The sequence below is a fragment of the Hemiscyllium ocellatum genome, unplaced genomic scaffold (genome assembly GCF_020745735.1).
Source record: "Hemiscyllium ocellatum isolate sHemOce1 unplaced genomic scaffold, sHemOce1.pat.X.cur. scaffold_204_pat_ctg1, whole genome shotgun sequence".
Classification (NCBI taxonomy): Eukaryota; Metazoa; Chordata; class Chondrichthyes; order Orectolobiformes; family Hemiscylliidae; genus Hemiscyllium; species Hemiscyllium ocellatum.
The window spans coordinates 774,705-781,419 of NW_026867957.1; the positions used below are offsets into that span (position 1 = coordinate 774,705).

Below are 6,715 nucleotides of genomic sequence, written 5' to 3' on the forward strand. Positions count from 1 at the left end.
GCACTGTAAAATCAAATGCAGGAAAACAAAACAAGCCTGGATGTTTTGTTGGCATGGTAATAGAAAGCACAGTGGAGGCTGGAAAGCTTCATCAGAGTGCACAAACCGATCAGAGGTTGGTAAGGGGGAAGTGCCATGTCTGCTTGAAAAATATATCTGCAAAGTTAAAGGTTATTTACCTTGGCGAGGAGTAGCAAATAGACAGGTAACAGCATTTAGGGACACAGGATCGTCTCAGTCTGTGATGCAGAAGGATGGGGAAATATGTACTCCTGAAGAACTATGTGTACAGGAATTCATGGTGGGACGAAACATTGCTCAGTGATGTACAGTGAAGCTAGAGTGGGCAGAAAAGAGTGGGGAGTTTGGTGGGAGTTCTGGACAAACTCTCAGCTCCAAGAATACAATTTGTGCTTGCAAATGATATTGCTCAATCACCGGTAAGCCTGCTCCATACTCCAGTTGAAAAGCCAGTCGAGGTGCAGGCAAGAGTATCAATGCAGGACGTTGATAAAGGAATTTTCTCAGATTGTGTCTTTACGCGATCATAGAGTCACAATCGAAAGCAGGAGAAATCAAAAGGCACGGATGAGGAAGCTGAAAAATGATTGCATCCATTTATGTTAATTAGTACTCATTCCCGTCTTTTATTGAATGTAGGGAATCTACACAACGCATCAAGATTACAATGTTTTTAATATCAAGTAAGTGGGACACAGCAGGGGACAAACGTTAAAAATGCTAGTATATTCAGCTCAGCTATGCTACTGAGTTACAGCAGAAAGATGAAAAATTAAATCACTTGGATCAGAAGACATATATTCGGAAGGAGAGTGAATGCATCCCTGTGTGATATTACTTACCAAATGATATGTTAAGGAGGAAATGGAGACCAACATATATTCAAGCATGTGAGAAATGGGCAGAATGTTTTTTTTTCCCAGTAGGGTACAGAAAAGTGGTGCTGCGAGTGCCACATGTGCCAAAAAATTGGATGTCACTGAGGCGTGAGGAAAATGGAGGCTAAAATACAAAGACATTTTTACTGGCCTGGATTGCAGATGAATGTAATTGAATTTTGCCTGACGTGTCATACATTTCAAACCATGGGAAAAAATAAAGCCTGCACCTTTAATACCTGCTGCAGCGTTCAAGGAATATGTCTTAATTGTCTTGATGCATTCTGTAGGTTCCCTACATCCAATAAAAGATGGGAATAAGTATTAATTAACATAAATGACTGTATTGACGAGATTTCCAAATGCTGTTCAATTCTGCAAGATGACAGCTAAAAGGATTGAGGAAAAATTACGATTTAGAAAAAAATCTAAATAAAGACTACTATCAGAGATACAATTAGATCAAGGGTCAAACTTCACATCCAACTTTCCAGGGAGTATATAGATAGCTTCGGATTAAAACGAATCAAATGCACTGTGTACCATTCAGAATCACATGGTGCACTGGAAAGGCGACGTCAATTATGAAAGACTATGTTGAGGTTTTATGGTTCGGAGTAGCCAGATTATTTCCATAAGGGAGTTCCATCAGTGCTGTTTGTGATCTGAGATATATCGAAAGAATCCACAAAACTAAGATCATCTGAGACCAATTTGGGGCACAAAGAAAGAGGACCATTAAAATTTAATAAGGAAATATTAATAAGTCAGATTACAGAGACCAAGCATTTGGACGATTTGTCAAATTTTAGAATTGGACTAAATAATGTTGGAGAGTTGTCGAGACAGCACTTAAAATTATCGCAGCAAATGGTGAAGCAGGAAGTGTATGAGAAACAAAAAAATCAGAATTTTGCCACTGGGAACAATGTATTTATTTAAATTTCATTAACTGGTGAAACTATAAAGCAAGGTTTCGAAGACCTTATCAAATTAAGAAGAAATCGAGTAAGGTTAGCTACTTGATAGGAACTCCTGGCATGAAGGAATCTCACAGAACGTGTGATGGGAATATGCGCTAATGGTATTTTGGCAGAGAATGAACGCAATGGCAGAACGTGTAATTGACTACAACACACTGGGAAGAACCAATTTCAGCGAATTCTGCATTGGACGTTCCTGCTATAAAATTGGACAATGCAAAAGTTGTCCAATATTGGTAAAGTTATTCAGTTCTCTTCCAGAAGAAAATCGTAAGAGTTATTACTCTTGCATGCTGAAAGAAACTGGGAATTAATAACCTATTTGTAGATGATGTAAATATAGGACTTGCTGTTCTGATTTTGTAACATCCTTGCAGGCATAACCCTATAAAGTTGGTGCAGGTTTATACGGAGATGTCACGTATGTTCCAAGATGGCATAACCAAAGTGAGCTTCAATGAATGGAGTTCACCCATCATCATGGTGCCAAAGTCAGGTAAGACCCAAAAGTTATGTGTGGACTATCACAAAGTCAATGGTGTTAGAAAGACTGGTGCATCTACGCATCTGCAGTTGGAGGACTATGTGGAAGAGATTGGAAGAGCAACTTACATTTCCAAGTTGGACTTCCTCAAAGGTTACTGTCAGAAAGATCAAAGGCAATTTTGTAACGCCAACTGGTCTGCAGAAATTTAAAGTAATGCCTTTCGTGCAAAAAAAAGAATCACTGGTATTTCAGAGGTGAACGGACAAGGTAATTGCTGGATACACAACAGTTTGGTGTGTGGTGTGCCTGGGACATTCAGTCTCATGGATTGAATATTTACAGAATTTCTCGGGCTTGTTTGATCGAATACGGGAGTCAAACTGATTTGTAAACCTAACTGAAAGTATATCTGCCAAAGCCAAAGTCACCTTCCTGGGCTATGTCGTTGAACACGGACAAATAGCCCCACGGGATGTGAAAACGAAATTTACGGGGAATTTTTATACATTGTTGACGAAAAGAGCAGTACGACGGTTTACCGGATTGAGTGACTTTTTCTGAAAGTTTGTGCTGACTGTTAGAAGTGGGACTGCTCAACTCACCGAATTGCTCAAAACAGGCAAGAAATTTCAGCGAACACAAGAATTTCAAAATTTATTTGACAGCCTAAACATTTTGTTAACCATTGCCAAAGTATCAACCACACATAATTACACGAAGGTTTTCAGTGTGCCAGTGATGTGAATGTCTCTCATCTTCTGCACCTCTAATATCGAACTGTAAATCAGTTTCATTTGTATTCTGTGTTTATGGGGTTTAATTATCAGGACTGTTGTTTATTGTTTTGAAAAGCATATGTAAGTCTACTTTAGATAGCTAAGATCTGTGGGTATTTTATATTCTGTTTATTGTGTTTCATTCCTTAGTTTTGTGAATAATTTTCTCTCTGTTTTAAAAACTGGAAGTCAACCTAGCTAAAGTGTTCTAAGTAAATCATACTACACACTCACCAAAACAAACAGCGACGTTACACTCTGAATTTCCTGCATAAGAATGTTTTGAGTGGTCTGGCCTCGGCAAAACGGGAGTTATTTTTCTCAGAGCAGAGCTGATTGTGAGGAGACATGATTGACGTGTACAAAATAATGAGGAGCATGGAATTACAGATTGAAGGAAACAGTTGCTCTTGATCGATCACCAGGGTTTGTAGATTTCAGACAAGATGCAGAAAGCTTTGAATAGATTTGTCGGAAAACTTTATCAGTCTGCAGGTGGTAGACTCTGGAACTCACTCTCTATAAAGATTAGTTGGACATTGAACTCTTCATTCTTCTCTGAATCCATGGGCCAAGGAGTTTCAAAAAAATGCTCAAAGCCGAGCGTTCCCGCGAGCAACAATGATGCGATCGGTGGCTTTGCGAAATGGAAAGGTGCCCATGACCAAGGTGTCCGACTATTCGTCTTCCTCCTGTGATGACTCTGGAATATTGATCCTGAGGTTGACATGGACAATTAATGAAGGCATTCTTATTCCTGCAGATTAAAAACTCACATCTTATTTCAGCTGAAGGGAAATCAGTTTTCAAATGCGTAATAAATACCTGCATTTCCCTCGAGCCAGGTAGGACTCGAACCTACAGTCTCCTGATCCGTAGTCAGGCGCGTTATCTATTGCGCCACTGGCCCGACGCGTAGACAGCTGAATAAGAGCCGTGATGTTAGCACGGACATGATTAATAGCAGTGATGTGCACGAATTGACCAAGTAAAAATAGATAATCACTGTCACTGCTTCAGTCCAATCTTCACCACCTTTCAAAGCAGGTTTTTGTTCCAAAAAAAGGACACAGATGTTCATTATTTTCGTATCTGAAATATTTACAGCAAGGTAAGGGACGGAGGTGTTCATGGGGTACACTTTACCATCAGTCCCAGTCACTAATACACAGCCAAACGTCTCCCAACAACACCACATCCTCCCGGAAAACAACAATGATTTCAAACAATATCACTTATTTTCATCTCTGTTCACACTAAAGATAGATAAACCAACAGTGACCTGATAAATTAAAACAAGATAAAACTGAACCAGGAATTGGGGCGGCTGACTGGGGTCTGTTTCTGGGAAGGAGACTCAGGCTGTCTTTGGCTTAATTGGCGAGCCCAGAGCCACTGTGTTTGGGTCCAGAGTCATATAATGACCAAACATGAAACCTCTAACTGGGCTCTAGCACCTGGTGCTTCCCTCCCCTTTCGCCCTCACTCACCAACTATCGATTGAAGACGACAACATTTCGTTCCAATGATCATTCGCCACATGCATGCTCTCCAATCATGTTAACCCTGTGCATGCTGCAGGACCCATCTGAACTGATGATGTATAATGCCCAACAGCGTAGAAGAGGCAGTTCTACATGACCAAGCTGTAGGCATTGGTGCTCCAACCAATCAGACAAACTCATGGGCGCGCTGGGGGCTCTGATCAATCATAGAATTCTGTTGGGCTCAACTAATCTATCCAGAACTTTCACACCCCAACGCTCAGTCAAAGTTCGCTTGGAAAATTCTTCCAGTTCAAAACACAATTGTTAATGATGACTCTGTTCCCTTTCCCGCAGGTGAAAGTGAGGACTGCAGATGCTGGAGATCAGAGTCAGCATGAGAGTGGTGCTCAAAAAGTACAGAAGGTCACGCAGCATCCGAGGAGCGCGAAAATCAAAGTTTCAGGCAGGCACACTTCATCAGTAACATTTCACGCAGCCAATTTATGATCAATATTGCTATTATCCCTTATATTCCTTCATCCCCAGATTTCAGGCACAGTGGTCTCACAGAACTTTTGTCTTTTGATTTGCCAATCTATATTTATCTGATCGTTTTGGATTAGCTTTATGAATGAGCTGAAAATGTGTTGCTGGTTAAAGCACAGCAGGTTAGGCAGCATCCAAGGAAAAGGAAATTCGACGTTTCGGGCATAAGCCCTTCATCAGGAATGAGGAGAGTGTGCCAAGCAGGCTAAGATAAAAGGTAGGGAGGAGGGACTTGGGGGAGGGGCGATGGAGATGTGATAGGTGGAAGGAGGTCAAGGTGAGGGTGATAGGCCGGAGTGGGGTGGGGGCGGAGAGTTAAGGAAGAAGATTGCAGGTTAGGAGGGCGGTGCTGAATTGAGGAAACCGACTGAGACAAGGTAGGGGGAGGGGAAATGAGGAAACTGGAGAAATCTGACTTCATTCCTTGTGGTTGGAGGGTTCCTAGGCAGAAGATGAGGCGCTCCTCCTCCAGCCGTCGTGTTGTTATGTTCTGTCGGTGGAGGAGTCCAAGGACCTGCTTGTCCTCGCTGGAGTGGGAGGGAGAGTTATCTTCAGACCTCATCAAAACAAAATTAACAGACAGTTCACCACAATTTTCTATGAACAATTCTATTTTCGCTTTACTGAATGAAACACGCATTTTTCACATGGCACCTCAGTTTGTCTGGTATGACCGTTTGTAACGTCTTTCACGCAGCTTTAAACGGCAATCCTGTCAGTATTGAATTAATTGACAAACCGTTTCTCATGGCAAACTGACAGCGTGCATACCTTTTCAAGATGAGGGGACATATCTGAATGAATTGTGACTTGGACATTAGTTATCGTGAATACAAAGTAAATACAATCAGATTGTAATGGTGTTGAGCTCTACCACTCTTTCAGAAGCTTCGAGACAAGGTGAATACTTCCAGCGTTTTCTGTTTTTTTAAAAAAATATGTATCAGTTTGCCAGTTTTTTGCTTCTGCACATGTTCTTGGGATGAAAGGTATGAAAAGTTGTGGGTCGAAAGCAGGAGCAGTCGCCTCCTTCCGTCATGCAACTCCCAGCTCTTCCTCTGCTTTTGTAGTTTTGTGAAAGCACTAACTGGCTTTAATATTGGATTTTAATGATAATCTAAGTGTTTACATGTTATTCTTGCTGCCAAAATATGTAATAAAACAATACATCAATTTTGATCAATTTCACGATTTATGTTTGCATGTCCAGGTCATAATTCTACTTTTAAGGAGAAGGCAGCATTACATATTGGTAACAATAAATGCTAACGATTTGCAGGCCATGGCTGTCAGAGCACGTAATCCAAATTACAAGACTTCCATGGACGGTCTCTGTTTCTTTCATCCTGGAAGCTGTCTGATTCGGCATTACAGTCTCCCATCCTTCTGCACGTGATGCCTTCCGTTCTGTCTTGATTTTGTTACGACTGTTTTCTAATACAGGGACTATCCAATCATCTATTATGTTGCTGTTTCAAAAGAATGAGAATCCTTCTCTCAGAGCACACTGCCTCCGTAGCTCAATGCTTAGATCGGG

The 6,715-nt window shown here is 41.1% G+C and overlaps 1 non-coding gene across 1 annotated transcript; it reads right to left on the minus strand.

Moving 5' to 3' along the window:
- Window positions 1-3,982: 3,982 nt before the first annotated feature.
- trnar-acg (transfer RNA arginine (anticodon ACG)) lies at window positions 3,983-4,055 on the minus strand. The gene has a single exon. It is a non-coding gene; the product is annotated as a tRNA-Arg (tRNA).
- Window positions 4,056-6,715: the final 2,660 nt, after the last annotated feature.